A 19,010-nucleotide genomic window follows, 5' to 3' on the forward strand; every position below is an offset into this window, starting at 1 on the left:
GGCCAGAAAGGGCTTCCAACTCAAGGAAAAGAAAACACACAAACAATCCAAAACAAACAAACAAACAAAAGCCCCAGGATCCCACCAGCGTGGCAGCCCATACTGGGAAGCAGCTCCACACTCGAACGGAGGTCTGCAACCCCTCAGGAAGAAGCAAAGATGGTGCACGGAGCCAGGTATTTGAGCGAAAACGAGGGGAGGTGGTGAGCGGTAAGGAAGAAATCAAAAGAAGTGGAAAAAAAGCAACAGCAAATGGCACTCAGAGAGCCAGCCAGTGCGGGCGGGTGGAGTCCAAGCGGCCGGTGCTTCCTGGACAAAAGATTGTGGCTGTGGGAAGCAGAGGAGGCTGAGTGGGGGTGAAGAAGGATGGGGGGGTGGGAAAGCATATATCGCAAATTACCAGTCGTTCTGTTTCCCACTGGAAGCTCCGTGAAGCTGCTTTCTCATACCCCCTATTTGCTGGTCTTTGATAGGAGTCCAAGATGGCACATTCGTGTTGCTATAGCTTATAGGGGACCTCTGCATGAATGTCTCCTCGCTCTCCGTTCTTTGTCAGTTTTCTCACTCCATTGGTGCTTGGCTGAGTTCTTTATCTTTTCATTTGATGTTTTAGAGTTTCAAGATTGCTGTTTTCTTTGTTTGGCTTAGTTTTTCGGATCTTTGCTGTGGAGGGACGGCATGGTGTTTCTGCCTAGAGCGCCTTTTTGCTGGAAGTGAGGAGCATATGTGGTATCTTAATTAAGAAATCATTTAAATACATGAAGGAGGATGTCTTGTTGCTCATAGCACTTATGCCATTGTTATGCCATAGAAATAGTAGGGAATCAATAGAGAGAGACTTTTATGATGAAAGCTATCTCCTTTTTTGTTCTGGCTATGAGAAAGTTAAGAAGCAGTTATATGCTCAGTCATAGGAACTAGAGTAACTCTTATGGTTAGTGTATTTATTTTATCCTTTTTTCCCTTGGCTCTAATTCTCTGTGTTTGTTATCATATGTAGTTTTGTGGCAGATCTCTTCAGAACTTTTTATTAAGGCAGATGTTAATGAATTTGCCAATGTGAAGTAGCTGGCTTACTTTGAAAGGATAGACTGGGCATGGAGTGGTGGAGAGATTTGTAGATTGTTATCTAGCCAAGTCCTGGCCATTGTGGCCAGTCGGGTGTTCACCTCTTTACTAACTGAACAGTACATTTCAGAAAGCCCTCTGGTTTTAGAGGTAGCATTCTGTAACATGAGCCCTATAGAGATGATTGTTGTTGTTAGTTGGCTTTGAGTAGGCTCTGACTCACGGCGAACTCATGTATAACAGAAGAAAACATTGCCTGATCCTATGCCATTCTTCATGATCGTCTGTATGTTTGAGCCCATCATTTTGGTTATTGGAGGTGATGGCCTGTGGTATTCGAGTAATCTTTAGCTTTTCCGTGCGTGTCTATTCTCATTCAGAATTATGTTTGTGTTTTAAAAGGCCTGTAACTGCTAAAAGTGTGCATCTTTGGGTGATAAGCATTAATTTTTCTTTTTTTCATATCTGGCTGAGGTGAAAAGATTTGTGGCCTGAATTTAGAATGTGGAACCCGACTACATTGCCCAGGCTGAGCACTTTCTGTATAAAAACTTTTAAAGGAGTCCTTTGTGCACAGTGTGGCTTCACTGCACTTAATAAGTGCCTGACCGACTGGCCGGCTTGTGCAGCCTTTCCCTTTCACAGTGTGTTGCCTTAAAGAGGCCATTCGTTTGGACTCATCTTATATTGCAAATCGAATAAATACAAAATGTATGGAAGTAGCAGAATTTTAATACTTTTCACTTTGGGAGAATGGTTTAACATTTTCCTTCTGTTATCTGTTTTATTTTTACTTTTTATTGAAATATGACATATAGGCAGAAAAATGCATATATCTTAAGCATACAGCTCAATGAATTTTCACAAACTGAAAAACTTGTGTAAGCAGACAGAACCTGAATCAAGAGCTGAAACCCTACTTTTCACTTGGAAATATTTTTTCTGGCTTTACGTCTGATTCAAGGTCCAGGACAAACCAAAAACCAAACCCATTGTCGTAGAGTCGATTCCTATTCATGGAACAGAGTAGAACTGCCCCATAGGGTTTTCAAGGAGCATGGTGGATTTGAACTGTCGACCTTTTGGTTAGCAGCCAAATGCTTAACCACTGTACCACCAAGGCTCCAGGACAGTGCTTTGGATTTCCATTGTGCACATGCTCGCATTTTTCCCATGGAAGCTCAGGAATCCCGTTTCAAGTGCTCCATCCTCTGTTCAGAACCTCTCTTACATGCAAAGACCAGTTGACTTCTCTTGCTGCTTTTTCCTGTCTATGTTTGGGAGTTCTAAGTGATGTTCTCGGTGTTCTTGGATGTTCTGGGTGTTCCCTTGTCACTGCCTAGATCTGCTTCAGCTTTCCCAGTGGAGTCAATAGTTGACAGTGTGTGGGGGTTTGTGAGATAGTCGCTAGCTCTTAACAGTACCTGAGGTTTGAGCACCGGTGCATCTTAATGGCTAGTTTGTAGCAGCAGGCCAAGTGAACACCTGTGCAGGTGAGGCGGGCCACTCAGTCCACAGCAGTCTGCACCCTGTTCTGTTTTGGATTGGCCCCGTGTAATTTGCTTCTGTGCTTCTTTTTTCTTTCTGTGCAGCTAAACAACTCCTTTTCTTTCAGTTTTATACATGCTTTATGTATGTTGATGCCTTTTTGTGGGTTAATACAGCTTTGATCAGATTACATTCAAGCTATGTTAAAAAGCCATTCTGTCTCTTTTAAGATGGCTTTTCATATCCTTTGTTTAATGGATTAATTATATGTTGACTTTATAATTTAGTTTTCAGTGGCCATTCTCTATTTCCAAGTTGTTTTGCGTAACGTACACATCTCAGGTACTAAGAAATAATAGTTTATTAGAATAAAAGAAGCGTATAAATTCTGCAGAGAAGAGAGAACTCTTCTTGTTATTACATTCAAAAAGAAATTTATTGCTTGGGACCACATATAGGGGCCATTGAGGAATATAATGTACAATATCTTCCGTAATGGGCATTTTATAAGTACAGAAATTGATGAAAGGAAAAGGCATCACGGGTTGCTGCCATGTAGTCTCTTGGCTTCCAGGTGGCTCCTCCGGCCACAATAATTCTATCTTCTCTTCCCAGGTCACCCTACATATAGGACTAGAATTGTCAATAAATAACTGGACTTCCAGCTTCTAGTCCATCCATGAGAAAAGCCCAGTCATCTGATTCTCAAGTAACTCGGCACCCGTTGCTGTGGAGTCAATTCCGACTCACAGCGACACTACAGGACAGAGTAAAACTGTCTTATAAGGTTTCCAAGTCTGTAGTCTTGACAGAAGCAAGACTACTACATCTTTCTCCCATGGAGCCGCTGGTGGGTTTGAACAGTCAACTTTTCCGTTAGCAACCAAGCAGTCCACCACAGCCAAAGACTCTCAGCTCGGTACACCTGATCTGTTATAACCAGAACTAAGTGGTCACGTGACAAGTGCAACCCAGCGACTGTTGAATTCCTTGTGAAAACTTTTCCTTCTGTGATTGGTCATGGGTTTGCTGTTTGCAAGCTTTCAGTCAGTTTTTACTTGTAGACATGAATGTGTGCATGCTACTTTCTCCTCCTTCTCACTCCGAAGCCATGGTCTTCTTGATTGTGGAAGAAGAAGCAATCAGAAGAGAACTTCCACCATCCCCAACCATCATAGCTCTGCCAGCAGCTGTACTGATATTTTTGTCTCTGTCCTGTTACAGTGGCTGAATGCTTGGTGCTTCTGACTCACATCACCCTCCACTTGTGTGCTGGATCTCATTCCCTCTTGTCTTCCATCAACATACAAATGGTTGTCATAGCTCCCATCTTGAAAAAACAAGCAACAAAAACACGCCCACATGTCTTTCCAGCCACCGGCCATTTCTCTCCTTCCTTTCACAGCAGAATTCCTCAAAAGAGATGTTTGTATGCACTATCTCCATTCCTCCCGCTCTCTTTTCGGCTATTATAGTCAGCTTTTGTTCTCATCACTCCACCACAACTATTCTTCACATCCACTGTATGTGAAGTGGAGAAGGGGAAAGAAGGTCTTTGACACTGCTGTGCCTAAACTGTTGAGTGCTAGGACGCAGCTTCGGTGGGTAGAGTGAGTTGTGACAAATGTTCTGTTTGCTTCATTGATATGGTGTCCTAGAGCACAGAATGTGGTGAGTGCTGGCTGTGCTGTCTCTCATATGTGTGACCTTGAACATATTTACTAGCTTTGAGCTTATTTTCCTGTGTATAAAATGGGCATGATATATGGGTCTACTGACCTCAGAGGATGGAGGACCAAAAGAAATAATGTTTGTGAAAGTTTTTTGAAAGCTGAAAGTACTGTGAAGACTAACTTAAGGAAAGTAAAAAGAAGAAATTAACAGATAAAATGGCAGTTTCAGCCTCTCTCTTTATATATATTAACATTTAACAATCATTTACTGTGAACTGTACATTATATCCTTTATTCCTTATAATAACCCTATGAAAGTATGTGGAGGTGGTTATTCCTGTTTTACGGATGAGGAAACTGAGGTTAAGAGATATTAAACAGCAGGCCTAAAGTCAAACAGCCAGTTCGGCATCTGCATCCAAGTCCATCTGACTCCACTGCCTGTGCTCTGAACCAAGTAATTAATTGTATTTGAAGTCAAGAAAACAGTAGAATTAAATCTAATTTAATCTAAATTTCTTTGAACGTTCTGGTAAAGTTTCAACAATTATCTACCAAGGCTAATCAAGAGTAATAGAGAAACAACAAATATTTGACCTTAGGAATAAAATAATATGAAATTTGAAAGTCATTATAATGACTGTGTACAGCTTTATGGTAAAGATGCTGAACATTTCAAAGAAACTGAGACTTATTTAGAAAGGGAAACTACCAAATTGATGCTCTCTGTTTCTTAAATATTTTGTCCCTACCAGGACCAGTTCCCTTTTCTTCTCATTCAACTTAAGCTTCCTAAGCTTTCTTTGCGATCTTAACCTGCATTCCCGGCTTAATCATCCACCATGAGTTAATGATTACGAAGTTAATGTCTGAGGCTTTTACCTCTCTCTGGAATTTCCTAACTACATGCTAGATAGCTTCCAGTTTAACATCTTTCAGGCTCCGTATTTAAATCCAAAGTTAGCTCTTTACCTTTTCCCCTCCAAAACCATTTTGCCTCTTAAACACCTTATTAGTTAGTGGTACCGCATCTTCCCTAGCTGTACAAACCAGAGACTGATGCCTTTTTCCTCTTTCATACTTAATTTTTCTCAAAGCCCTGTCTTTTGTAAAGCTTGTATATCTCTAGACTGTGACCTTCCATTTCAACCCATTTTTAAGTTGCCACCTGGCCTCCCTACTCTACTCTTGGGCTCTTTCTCTGTTTACACAACTGTCAAGGATCTCTCTTCCTGTTTAAAACCTTCTGTGGCTTTTTATTATTAAAGAAGAAAGGATATAAATGAACTAGATGCTAAACTTGAAAAGCTAGAAAAGCAAATTTGGGAAATTGGAAGGACTAAGTAGAGGAAAGCCAGCATAAATGAATTAGAAATAGAGCAGCAGTAGAATTGATAAGTAGATCAAAAGACTAGTTCTTTAAAAAGAATAGTATAGATGCTGATGAGGCTGACAGATAAAGAGGAGAGCAGATGCAAATGTACATCACAAATGAGGGGTATGTGCACAGCGCTGGGGACAGTAGTATTAAGAGACAACTGTTTAGAAATCTTTGCTGATAAAGTTAAAAATCTGAAGCAATAAATGTCCAAGGAGATGATTTAGGAGAAAAAGATGAGATTCTGTGATGCTTTTAAAGACTATTTCTGCTAGAAAACCACTAAGTTTCACTTGTACAGCCTAAACAAGGAGGAAAACAGATGCTTTTTCCAAGGAAATTGGGACCATTTGTCTTAGGCTGGGTTCTCTAGAGACGCAAAACCAGTGAAGTGTCTATGTATCTATCTATATGTGTATATATATATATATAGAGAGAGAGAGAGAGAGAGATTTATATCAAGGAAATGGTTCACGTGGTTGTAGAGGCTGGAAAGTCCAAATCTGTGGGTCAGACTGGAGGCTTCTCCTGACTCACGTAGCTGTAGGGGCTGGTGAACCCAAGATCACCAGGTCAGACAACTGGTCTCTGGCTCACAGACTCTGGAGACTGGTGAATCCAAAGATCGGCGGGTAAGCTGTCAGGCCCCTGGCTCACAGACTATGGAGGCTGATGAGTCCCAAGATCAGTAGGTAAGCTGCTAGCTCAAGTCTCAAGAACCAGAGATCAGATGAACAGGAGCCAAGAGTGAGCAATAGCCGGTGAGCCTTGCCAGAAAGTCCACCTATATTGAATGCAGGCCACACCCCCAAGAAAACTCCCTTTAAACTGATTGGCTACTCACAGCAGATCCCATCATGGAGTTAATCACATTCTATTAGATCTCATCATGGAGGTGATTAACATCATTATACAACTGCCAAACCACTGAGAACCATGGCCCAGCCAAGTTGACATACAACCTTAATGATCACACAATTTTAATACAGCTGGTTGGGTTATTACAGTAAAGTAATTGAAGCTGTACTATTTTAGTTAAATATTTATTTTGTACTTAGTTGGAGTCCTGATGGCACAGTGGTTAAGAGCTATGGCTGCTAACCAAAAGGTTGGCAGTTGGAATCCACCAGCTGCTCCTTGGAAACCCTATGGGGCAGTTCTACCCTGTCCTATAGGGTCATTATGAGTTGGAATTGACTCAATGGCAACAGATTTGTTGGTTTAGTATTAGTTAAATATTTTTAAGATGGGAGAACAAACTTAATACTTTCCAGGCATAGTTTACAACTCTAACAAACTATTTTTCTGTTACAGACCTTACCAAACTAGCAAAAGACACCGATGTCAAAATCTAATAAGTTGGGACAAAAAAGAAAGCCATATGTATAATTATAAAAATCCTAAATAGAATATTGGTAAACTGAAGCCCGCAAGCAATTAAAAGAGTAATATACCTTGATCAATTACAGTTCATTCTAGAAGTACAAATATGGTTCAACTGAAAAAAAAAATTGAATTAATTACCTAATAGATAAAAGGAGAAAAATCACATGGTCATCTTAAAGAAATCTCAAAAGGCGCTCAAGAAAGTTCAGCAAGCTTTCCTAATTTTAAATCTTTAGGTAAACCAAAGAATAGGATTGTACTTCCTTTATGTGGTAAAATAGATCAACCTCAACCCAGTAGCCATTCTAGAGCAGCTTTCCACTGGGTGCTAATAAATGTTAAAGTTTTATTGTCAAACATTTAGGAAATGCTGGTTAGTAAATGAAATATTAATGTTAGGAATAAGCAACGTGCCTGTTATCACTAGTATCATTCAGTACTTTTTGGAAGTTTTATCCAGTATAAGATGCTAAATGAGTATAAATATTAAAAGACTTTGTTAAAATGACATGCAGATGATACAGTTTCAACTAAACGAGAACAGTAATGGAACTGTTAAGAGTTCAAAAATGTGGGCAGATAAAATATTCAGCTGTAGCTACTTAAGAAGACAGGACTTAACAGCCTGTTATTGTATGCATCACTGTCCCATTCCCTCAACCTCCCATGGCCCCTTCACCTGTTAAAGCCTACACTTCCTTCAGATCTCTGGTCACTCATTCATTATTAGGAGCACAGAATCCAGAGCCTGGTTCAAATCCCACCTCTGCCACTTTCCTAGCTGTGTAGCCTTGGTCAAATTGTTTAAGGCTTCTCTGCCTTATTTTCCTCATCTTTAAACTGGGTATTGGCATAGTGCCTATATGTGCTAACAACAGAAGTATTAGGTATTGCTGTGTTATTCATGCTCTCCGGAAACATTCCCTGACAAAGCCATTTCTTCCAATTATGCTCTTGTTTTATAGCTCTCATACTGTTGTTATTTTACATTCTCTGTGTGACTGATGACTGTCACTTCCCCTCACTGAACTATAATCTCTGTAGTTAAGAGCAGGGGTCATTTCTGTGTTTGCTGCCCATTGAGGCTAACACAATATCTGCAACATAGTAGATGTATATTAAATTGATAATTTTCAACCAAGTATTTTTAAAATCACAACAAACTTTTATGTGTAAACCCTGTGTAAACATTATACAATATCACATAGTTCCATAAAAGACTTGAATAGAGAGATTATATTTTGTAAAAAGTAAGTCTCCCTCTCCATATTAATCTACAGTTTTAATGCAGTTCTAGTAAAATCATAGAGGTGTTTTTTGTCTTAGAATTTTAGCAAAATTCTGAAGTTTATCTGGAGAAAGAATTTTTGTCCAAGTAGCCAAGACACATTTGAGAAAGAGGGTTTTGCTTTACATGAAAATGTATGCATTTATAATGAAGCTACAATAATTGAAGAGGTTAAATAACTTGGCCAAGAGTTAGTAAGTTATGGCAGAGAACAGGAATTCAAACCTAAGCAGTCTCATTTCAGAATCAGCACTCTTAATTACTGCACAGTAAAGACCAGCGTGAATCCAGTCCCCAAAATATGGAGATTGATCCAGTCCTTACATTCCCACTTCTCCATCCTTGTTGCCAGTCACCCCCAGGCACTCTCTCTCTCTCCCTGATCCTAGCCGCTCAGAGCAAGACCAGAGCTCACAAGTTAAAAGGATATCATCCGTCAGACTACCAAATAGGCAGATGCCAGCCACAAGTTTGGGGAGTCCACATGACACCGTGACCTTCTGAGTTGCCACCAGTTCGGGGCTGGTTTCCCCCTACCCCTTCAGGATGCCAGCTGCAAGATCAGGAGTCCACATGATATCCTTACTTTCTGACCTGCTGGTTCCTACTGCCCCCTTGAATTCAATAATTTGCTTGAACAACTCACAGAATTCCCAGAGAGCATACTAAACTTAAGGTCCCGGGGTGGCACAAATGGTTTGTGCTTGACTACCATAAAGATTGGTGGTTTGAACCCGCCCAGCTGAGCTGTGGAAGAAAGGCCTGGCGATCTGCTTTTGTAAAGATTACAGCTGAGAAAACCCTATGGAGCAGTTCTACTGTGTAGCCATGGGGTTACCATGAGTTGGAATCGACTCGATGGCAGTGGTTTGGTTTTAGTTTTATATCATACTTAGGACTTACAGATTTATTATAGCTATAAAGGATTCAAATGAAGAGACGCATAGGGTAAGGTCTGGGAGTGTTCCCAAAGCGAAGCTTCTAGGTCTCAAGGAGGCCCTCTAAGCCTCCAGTGTTCAGGACTTTTATCAACCAGTCCTGCATGATATGCTCAATCATGCCCCCTAAGGCTAGTTGATACCGACTTCCAGGGTGAATCTTTTCTGCTCTGCCCAGCCCCCGTTCGCCAGCACAGATGTTCAGATGTGACCTGGAAGTCCTAGACCAAGGCACCCCAGTTACTCCAAAGATTATTTCTCCAGAGCCAAGGACAGAGGCCATGTTACATAGGTTAAAACCAAGTTCTTTACCCCACAATTGCATACACCAAAATTGTTACAGTCGTTCCCTTGAGTGGTAAAAGTCATTGTAAAGACTTTTATTTAACTTTTATTGGTTTTTTTTCTGTTTTCCGTATTTTCTACAGTGAACATGAATTAATACTGTAATTTAAAAAAAAATTCAAGTAGAGATTGAACATTTGTCTCTAAAGGCTATTGCAGAAGTTGGATTTAATTAATCTCAAAGATTCCTTAGGAAGGGAAAATAATCTACAAACAGACCCCAGTTAATGTATTATAAAGGTAGCGTTCAAATTGGAAATTTAATAAATGTTACTGGGATAACTGGCTAACCATTTGGAAAATAATTAGGAATTCTCAATGTTTTCTACCAGAATAAATTTAGATGAGTTAAAAATGAGTAAAGGATATAAGCAGGCAATTTATAGAAGAAGAAATACAAGTGGCCAATAATCCAAAAGTTCAACCTTACTAGTATTGTTTTCAGATTAGGAAAGCTAAGAAGAGAGGCAATGTTCTGGATAAAGGGAAAGGGACCTTCTCATATACTGCTGATGGGAATGAAAATTATTACTACCTTTTGGGAGGGGAATGTGGCAACATATATTTAAAGGCTTAAAATTGTTTATATCTTTTGAGTCAGCAGTTATACTTGTTGGAATTTATTCTAACCGGATAAATTTGCAAGACATCTAGGTCATGGATAGGTACTTATTGAAACCCTATTTATATTAGGAAAAAAATAGGGACATCCTAGTCATCCAATGATAGTGGTCTGGCTAAATTCCATACAGTGGAATGGTGTGCAGCTATTAAAAATTATGTAGATGTGTAAATGTATATTTGTTGAAATGAAAATGGATTCCAGAAAAGAGGGGAATTGTTACAATTGCATAAGGCAATGTGTATCTAAATGCTTAGCACAGTGCCTGGCATAAGCTAAATTATCAAACGTTAGCATGAGAAAGGTAGGATAAACAGGTTTTAAATTAATGTATTTCTAAAATATCTTTCATAAAGTCACTCTCCTCCAATCACCTACTAAAAATGATACTAGTTCTTCATTCTTGTCAGAATAAAACCTTCATCAGGTTCAAGATTTTCCAGTCTGATTTTAGTCATTGTGATGGTTAAGGTTGTGTGCCAACTTGGCTGGGCCATGATTCTCAGTGGTTTGGCAGTTATGTGTTGATGAAATTTGGGAGTTATGTAATGATGCAGTCATCCTCCATGATGTGATCTGATGTGATCAGCCAACCAGTCACAAGGGAAGTTTTCTTGGGGGTGTGGCCTGTATCCAGTATGTATGTGGACGTTCTGGCAAAGCTCAGTTGCTTGCTCTGGATCCTGCATCTGGCTCGTCATCATCTGACCTATGGGTTTTGTGACTTCAGCCAGCTGCCTGCTGTAGTGCTTGCTGATCTTGGGATTCATCAGCCTTTGCAGCCTGTGAGCCAGTGGCCTGCCATCTTACTTGTTAATCTTGGATTCATGAGCCTCTGCATCCTGTGAGCCAGTGGCCTGCTGTCTGACCTGCCAATCTTGGTTTTATCAGCAACTGCAGCTACGTGAGTCAGGAGAAGCCTCCAGCCTGACACTTGACCCACAGACTTGGGACTTGTCAGCCTCTACAACTGCATCTGTGCAACACTTCACTGGTTTTGCTTCTATAGAGAACTCAGTCTAAGACAGTCACCTTCCAACCTTATGCTTTTCATTTTCCAACATGAACTCCCTATTCTAGTCAGATTTGTCTACTCACTGTTCGTTTGTATTTTCTTGCCTTTGTCGCTTTGCGTATACCACTTATTCTACCTGTAATACCCTTTCTCTTTCTGTATCTTAATCCAAATCTATCCATCTTTTTAAAAAAATAATTTTATTGTAGTAAAATGTATAAAACAAAAACTTTTCAGATTTAACTATTTGTAAGAATACAATTTGGTAACATTAATTATATTCACCATATTATACAACCATCACTACTATCTATTTCCAAAAGTTTTTCATCACCCCAAATAGGAACTCAGTACCCCTTAAGCAATAACTCCCCATTTTCCTCTTCCCCACCCCTGGTAACCACCAATAAACCTTTGTCTCTGTGCATTTGCCTATTCCAGGTACTTCATATAAGTGGAATCATAAAATATTTGTCCTTTTGCATCTGACTTATTTCAGTCAACATAATATTTTCAAGGTTCATCCGTACTGTAACATGTGTCAGAACTTCATTTCCCTTTAAGGCTGAATAATATTACATTCTGTGTATGTACCATTTACTGTGGTGGCTTGCGTGTTGCTGTGATGCTAGAAGCTATGCCACTGGTATTTTAAATACCAGCAGGGTCACTCATGGTGGACAGGTTTCAGTGGAGCTTCCAGACTAAGACACACTAGGAAGAAAGACCTGGTGATCTACTTCCAAAAAAAATTGACCAGTGAAAACCTTATGAATAACAGTGGAACATTGCTTGATATAGTGCTGATATAGTGCAACTATGGCCTTGGTGATAGAAACAACACCAGAGATCGCATGATAGAATTTTGCAAGACCAACAACTTAGTCATTAGAAATACCTTTTTTCCACAATGTAAATGGTGATCATAGACATGGATCTCACCAGATGTAATACACAGGAATCAAATTGACTACATTTGTGGAAAGAGACAATGGAGAAGCTAAATATCATCAGTCAGAACAAAGCCAGGGGCCAACTGTGGAGCAGACCATCAGTTGCTCATATGCAATTTCAAGTTGAAGGTGAAGAAAATTAAAACAAGTCCATGGGAGCCAAAGTATGACCTTGAGTATATCCTACCTGAATTTAGAGACCATCTCAAGAATAGATTTGACACATTGAACATTAGTGACTGAAGAAGACAAGGAGTTGTGGGATGATGTCAAGGGCATCTACATGAAGGAAGCAAAAGACCATTAAAAAGACAAGAAAGAAAGACCAAAATAGACGTCAGAAACTTGTTCATCAACATAGAGTAGCTAAAGTAAATAGAAGAAATGATGAAGTAAAAGAGCTGAACAGAAGATTCCAAAGAGTGACTCAAGAAGACAAAGTATTATAATGAAATGTACAGAGACCTGGAATTAGAAAACCTACAGGGAGAACACACTCAGTATTGCAAGCGGAAAGAACTGAAAAAAAAATTCAAGCCTCGAGTTGCAATATTGAAGGATTCTCTGGGCAAAATATTCAACAACGCAGGAAACATCATGGAAGGAATACACAGAGTCACTGTACCAAAAAGAATTGGTTGACATTCAACCATTTCAAGAGGTAGCATATGCTCAAGAACCGATGGTACTGAAGGAAGAAATCCAAGCTGCACTGAAGGCATTGGTGAAAAACGGCTCCAGGAATTGAAAGAATACCAATTGAGATGTTTCAACAAACGGATGTAACACTGGAAGTGCTCACTCATCTGTGCCAATAAATTTTCAAGACAGCTACCTGGCCAACCTACTGGAAGAGATCTGTATATGTGCCCATTCCAAAGAAAGGTGCTCCAACAGAATGCGTAAATTTTTGAACAGTATCATTAATATCACACGCAAATAAAATTTTACTGAAGATAATTCAAAAATGGTTGCAGCAGTACATTGACAGGGAACTGCTAGAAATTGAAGCAAGATTCAGAAGAGGATGTGAAATGAGGGATATCATCGCTGATGTCAGATGGATCTTGGCTGAAAGCAGAGAATAACAGAAAGGTATTTACCTGTGTTTTGTTAACTGTGCAAAGGCACTCAACTGTGTGGATCATAACACATTATGGATAACATTGCAGATAATGGGTATTCCAGAACACTTAATTGTGCTCATGAGGAACCTATACATAGACCAAGAGGCAGTCATTCGAACAGAACAAGGGGATACTCCATGGTTTAAAATCAGAAACGTGTGCATCAGGGCTGTATACTTTCACCATATTCAGTCTGTATGCTGAGGAAATAATCCGAGAAACTGGGCTATATAAAGAAGAATGAGGCATGAGGATTGGTCTGTAATTTTCTTTTTCAGTGGTGTCTTCAAAGAATGAATGTTGGCTTCAAAGAATGAATAAAGGAATATTCCTTCTTTTTCTGTATTCTGAAATAGTTTGAGTGGAATTGGTGTCAATTCTTCTCTGAATGTTTGGTAGAATTTTCCAGTGAAGCCACCTGGGCCAGGACTTTTTGTTGTTGTTTAGAGGTTTTTTTTATGACCTCTTCAATTTCTTCTTTTGTTAGGGGTCTGTTCAAATTTTCTACCTCTGTTTTAGTTTAGGTAGGTAGTGTGTTTCTAGAAATTTGTCCATTTCTCCTAGGTTTTCCAATTTGTTGGAGTACATTTTGTGTGTGTGTGTGTGTGTGTGTGTGTGTGTAGTGTTAACAGTTTGTTCTGCTTAATTTCCTGAGCTGAATTCTTTTTGTTTATGAATTTTCTTTTTGTGCCATTTGTTTATTGAGTCTTTTTTATTTTCTTCTTTTTTATTTTGGTGAGCGGATTTATTAATTTTCTCTGTTGTTACTCTGAAATTTATCTTTATGTTCCTAAGTATAAAACAGTCTTGATACTACTTGATATTTGATACTACCTTGACTTTCTCTCCATATGGAAGTTCTATAACTACACCATTTATTCCCCATTTTTGTTTTGAAGTTGTCGTTGTTTACAGATTGACATCTCTGGTTCCTTGTTTTCAGTTTTGCAGCTTAGTTTACTTTTGAGAATTCTTTGTTTGGGTTGACATCTGGGTGATGGTGTTATGTGTCTAAATTTCCGTTTGTTGTCTGATGTCATTGGTTCTCTGTCCAAAAGACTCCCTTTAATTTTTCTTGTAAGGTTGGCCTGGTTTTTACAAATTCCCTAAATTTCTGTTTATCTGGGAAAGTCCTAGGTTTGTCATCATATTTGAAAGACACTTTTGCTGGATATATGATACTTGGTTGGCAAGTCTTGTCTTTCAGGGTTTTATATATGTCATCCCATTGCCTTCTTGCCTGCATGGTTTCTGCTGATACATCAATGCTTAGTCTTATCGATGCCTCTTTGTAGGTGATACTTCCTTTTTCACAAGCTGCTCTTAGAATTCTTTCTTTGTCTTTGGTTTTGGAAAGTTTGATTATGGTATGTCTTGGTGACTTTCTTTTGGGATCTATCCTGTATGGGGTTTGTTGAGCTTCTTGGGTGGAAACCTTATCTTTCATGATATTAGGAAAGTTTTCTGACAGTAAATCTTCAAAAATTCTCTCAGTGCTTCCCCCCCCCGCCCTGTTCTGGAATTTCTATTACGTGTAAATTATTCCTCTTGATAATGTCTTACGTAACTCCTAGGCTTTTTCATTTGTCTTCATTCTTTTTTCTGATTGTTCCTCAGACAAGTTGGTATCAAGGGATTTGTCTTCTATTTTGCTGGTTCTGTCTTCCATTGATCCAATTCTACTTCTGTGTCCTTCCAATGAGTTATCTACTTCTGATATTTTATTATTAATCTTCTGTATTTCTAGTTGTTTTTGTGTGGTTTCTAATTATCAGTTTATTTGTCATTTTGTTCTTGTATTGTTTTCCTGAACTCTTCTAGCATTTTGTCTGTTTTTTCCATGATCTCTTTGAAGATCCTATATATAATTCTTTTGAATTCCTTATCAAGTAGATGCATTACCATTTCCTCAGGAAAGGTTTCTGTTCCTATGTTTTGCCTACTAGTCTGAGCCATCTTCATATGATTTGTTATTGTCTGCTGTCTCTGAGGCATTAGGTGTTAATTTATTAATATATTTCTTTATTGATTGTATGCTGATTTTTTTTGTTTTGTTTTGATGTATGCAGAGCTTTGCTTCTCTTTCCGTTTACAATATCTTTCTTCCTTTGTATTATTTTAATTGTTGTTTTGTGGTTGTGGTCTGTGTGTGACTTTGGTGGTATCTGTTGGCTAGGAGTGATTTCCTCTCTAGTGGATATGGTGGGTTACACCCACATGTAAGTCCTTTGTGGTTAGGCTCATATGTCTTCCCTTACCGGATTGAGTGGAGGTGGGAGGGCAGGTTCTTTCCCTGATATTGTGTGATTAGTGTTGTGTGGTCAGGGTCCTTCCACAGCCCCTGTGGGGCTGTGGGATCCTTCTAGGTTGGTGTTAGCAGTTGTTCGTCTGCTGGAGAGCAGGACAGGTTGTCTTTGTAACCACAGAGTGGCAATGCTACTCAAATGGAAGGGGTAGGCCCTTTGTGCAGGTCCGAATTGGTGTCACAGTAGGTGGTGGGAGATCAAGGGGTCTCCATGCATCTGGTGTCAGCCTGCAGGAACTGGCTGGGTGTAGGGTGCGTGTCGCTGTAGCCTCGTGGATTATTGGTTGCTGGCAGAGGGACTACCTGCTTGTTGTTGTGCGAGGACACTGTTGGAGCCTGTCAGGATGCACCTGGCAGTCACTGGTAATGGGGTATGTCTGCCGTGCTGTGCCAGGTAGTCGTTGGAAGGGTGCGCCAGAGTCTATCTGCTAGTCTCTGGGCTAGGGCATGAAGCATGCCTGCTGGTTGCTGTGCAGTGACACAGCATGCATTTCCAGTATGGCTATGTGGGAATTGCGCCAGTTGCTGGATAGTGGATGCAGGGGCGTTCCCGCTGGTTGCCAAGCAGCAGGTGCTGGACCCTCCCACGAGTCACCTGGCAATGGGTGAGGAGGTGCTCCTCCTGGTCACTGGGTCGCAGGTGTCCTCCCACTGGTCTACAGGCTGTGGGCTGCAGTTGTGCTCTTGCCAGTCACTGGGTAGTGGGTGCTGGGACATTCCCATCAGTCAGCAGGCTACAGGCATCCTCCTGTCAGTCACTGGGCTACAGGCATGTTCCCACTGGTTTCCAGGCTGTAAGCACGCTCCTGCCAGTTGCCGGGTAGCAGGTGCCAAGGTGCTCCCGCTGGTCACCAGGCTACAGGCACACTCCCGCTGGTCGCTGGGCTGCAAGTGCACTCCTGCCAGTCACCAGGCGGCAGGTTCCAGGGTGCTCCCGCTGATCACCAGGCAGCAGGCGAGGGGAAGCTCCTGTCAGTCACTAGGCGGGGCAAGCGTGTGCTCCCACTGGTCACCGGGCTACAGGTGCCCTCTCACCAATCTCTGGGCTGCATATGAGGGAGCACTCCTGCAAGCTGCTAGGCTGGGGCAAAAATGCACTCCCACTGGTCGCCAGGCTGCAGGCAAAGAGGTGCTCCCGCCAATTGCCAGGCAGCAGGTGTACTCCCACTGGTCTCTCCCACCAGTTGCTGGGAGTGGGTGCAGGGAATTGGGGCTTGGTCTGTTTAAATGTGTGACAGGAGGTTGCATGGAGCTGGCTGGGTTGGGGACCTCTAGTTGCTACTGTATGGTTTTACTATTCAGTGGGTGTTTCCTGGCGAGATGGACAGGCATTGCCACTGGTGAGTAGTCACTTCCCCAGTTCCTGGCTCCCTCCCTTCTCTGTGGTCTCAGAATCAGTGGAACTCTTGCCCAGTCTTCCTATACTTTCCCTTTTTAGCCCTGGCTTGCATCCTGCTCACCTTGATTCATTCTGGGTTTGTTTATCCAGTATCTTTTTCTCCTGTTGTGAATTCTGTATAGTTGCCTTCCTGTGCTCCTCACCTGGGAACTCTGCCTGCTTTGTCTCAAGATGGCCATGCCGTGCTGGGCCAGCTGACAGGGTACCAAGCTGCCAGCTGGGTCCGTAAATCTCTACATCCGCTGTTTTCTGTTTCTCCTTACATGTGGTGCCAATTCTTCAGACTTCTGTTTGATGTTCAGGGTTCCAAGGTTGGCATCTGTATCTGTTTCAGTTGGCTTCTCGAGTCTTTGTTTTAGGGGGACATTATCATATGTCAGTCTAAGGCACTATCTTGGGGTCCCCTGGCTTGACTTAATTTTTGTATATGGTATGATTTGTGGGTCCAACTTCATTCTTTTGCATGTGGAGATCCAGTTGTCCCAGCACCATTTGTTGAAGAGACTGTTCTTTCCCCCACTGAATGAACTTGGCACCCTTGCCAAAAATCAGTTGGCCATAAATGTATGGTTTTATTTCTAGATTCTCAATTCTATTCTGTTGGTCATTATGCCTTTCCTTATACCAGTACTACAGTGTTTTGATTACTGTAGCTATGTGGTAAGTTTTGAAATCAGAAAATGTGAGGACTCCAACTTTGTTCTTCTTTTGCAAAGTTGTTTTGGCTATTTGGGGCCTCTTGTAATTCCAATAGGAATTTGAGAACTAGCTTTCCCATTTCTGCGCAAAAAAGGTCATTGAAATTTTGATAGGGATTATGTTGAATTTGTAGATCACTTTAGGTAGTACTGACATCTTAACAATATTAAGTTCTCCAATACATGAATCCAAGTCTTTCCATTTATTTAGGTCTTCTTGATTTATTTGAGCAGTGTTTTATAGTTTTCAATGTACACGTCTTTCACCTCCTTGGTTAAATTTATTCTTAGATTTTTTACTCCTTTGGATGCTATTGTAAATGGAATCCACCACCCTCCCCCCCATTTCCTTTTCAGATTGTTCATTGCTGACTGTATAGAAACACAACTGATTTTTTTGTGTTGACCTTGTACCCTGCCACTTTCCTGAATTAATTGATTAGCTCTAGTAGCTTTCTCATGGATGCCTTGGGATTATCTGTGCACTGGATCATGTCATCTGCATGGAGAGAGAGTTTTACTTCTTCCTTTCTGATCTGGGTACCTTTTATTTATTTTTCCTGCGAAATTGCTCTCACTAGGACTTCCAGTACAATGTTGATCAGCAGTGGTGAGAGGAGGCATCCTTGTCTTGTTCTCATCTTAGGGGGAAAGCTTTCAGTCTTTCACCATTGAGTACGATGTTAGCAGTGGGTTTTTTATAATTGCCCTTTATCATGTTGAGAAATTTCCCCTCTACTAGTTTCTGAGTCTTTTTATCATGAAAGTATGTTGCATTTTCTCACATGCCTTTTCTGCATCAATAGAGATGCTCATGTGTTTCTTTCCTTTGTTCCATTAATGTGGTAAGTTATATTGATTGATTTTCTTATGTTGAACCACCTTGCATTCTTAGGATAAATCCCACTTACTCATGGTCTGTAATCCCTTTAATATGCTGTTGGATTTGGTTTACTAGTGTTTTGTAGAAGATTCCATCCATCCTTTTAAACCCTACTTGTGCTCCTGTGAAATTTGGCATTCCAGCCGTTTGTAATCAATAACTACCTCAGGGCTTCTTTGCCAGACCATGTCCTGTTTTATAATGTGAAGACGTACAATGTAAAATTTATATGTATGAGAATTTATCTAGTTAAATTTTAAGTTCCTTAAGGGAACAGATTGATTTTGGTATTACTCTATAGTCTATGCTTTCCTTCAAATGATTCCTTGAACATAATTTGATGCTCTTTAATGACTACAGAATTAGTATACATTGGTGCAAACAGTTAATGTGCTTGCTGCTAACTGAAAGGTTGGTGGCGCCTTGGAAGAAAGGAATCTTGGA

At 40.5% G+C, this 19,010-nt stretch overlaps 1 protein-coding gene across 1 annotated transcript in view; it reads left to right on the forward strand.

Annotated features, from left to right (window-relative positions):
- Positions 1 to 19,010, forward strand: part of TTC13 (tetratricopeptide repeat domain 13) — a 97,409-nt gene that overhangs the window by 15,048 nt on the left and 63,351 nt on the right. The window lies entirely within an intron of this gene.

Source organism: Trichechus manatus, unplaced genomic scaffold (assembly GCF_000243295.1).
Source record: "Trichechus manatus latirostris isolate Lorelei unplaced genomic scaffold, TriManLat1.0 scaffold00021, whole genome shotgun sequence".
Taxonomy (NCBI): domain Eukaryota; kingdom Metazoa; phylum Chordata; class Mammalia; order Sirenia; family Trichechidae; genus Trichechus; species Trichechus manatus.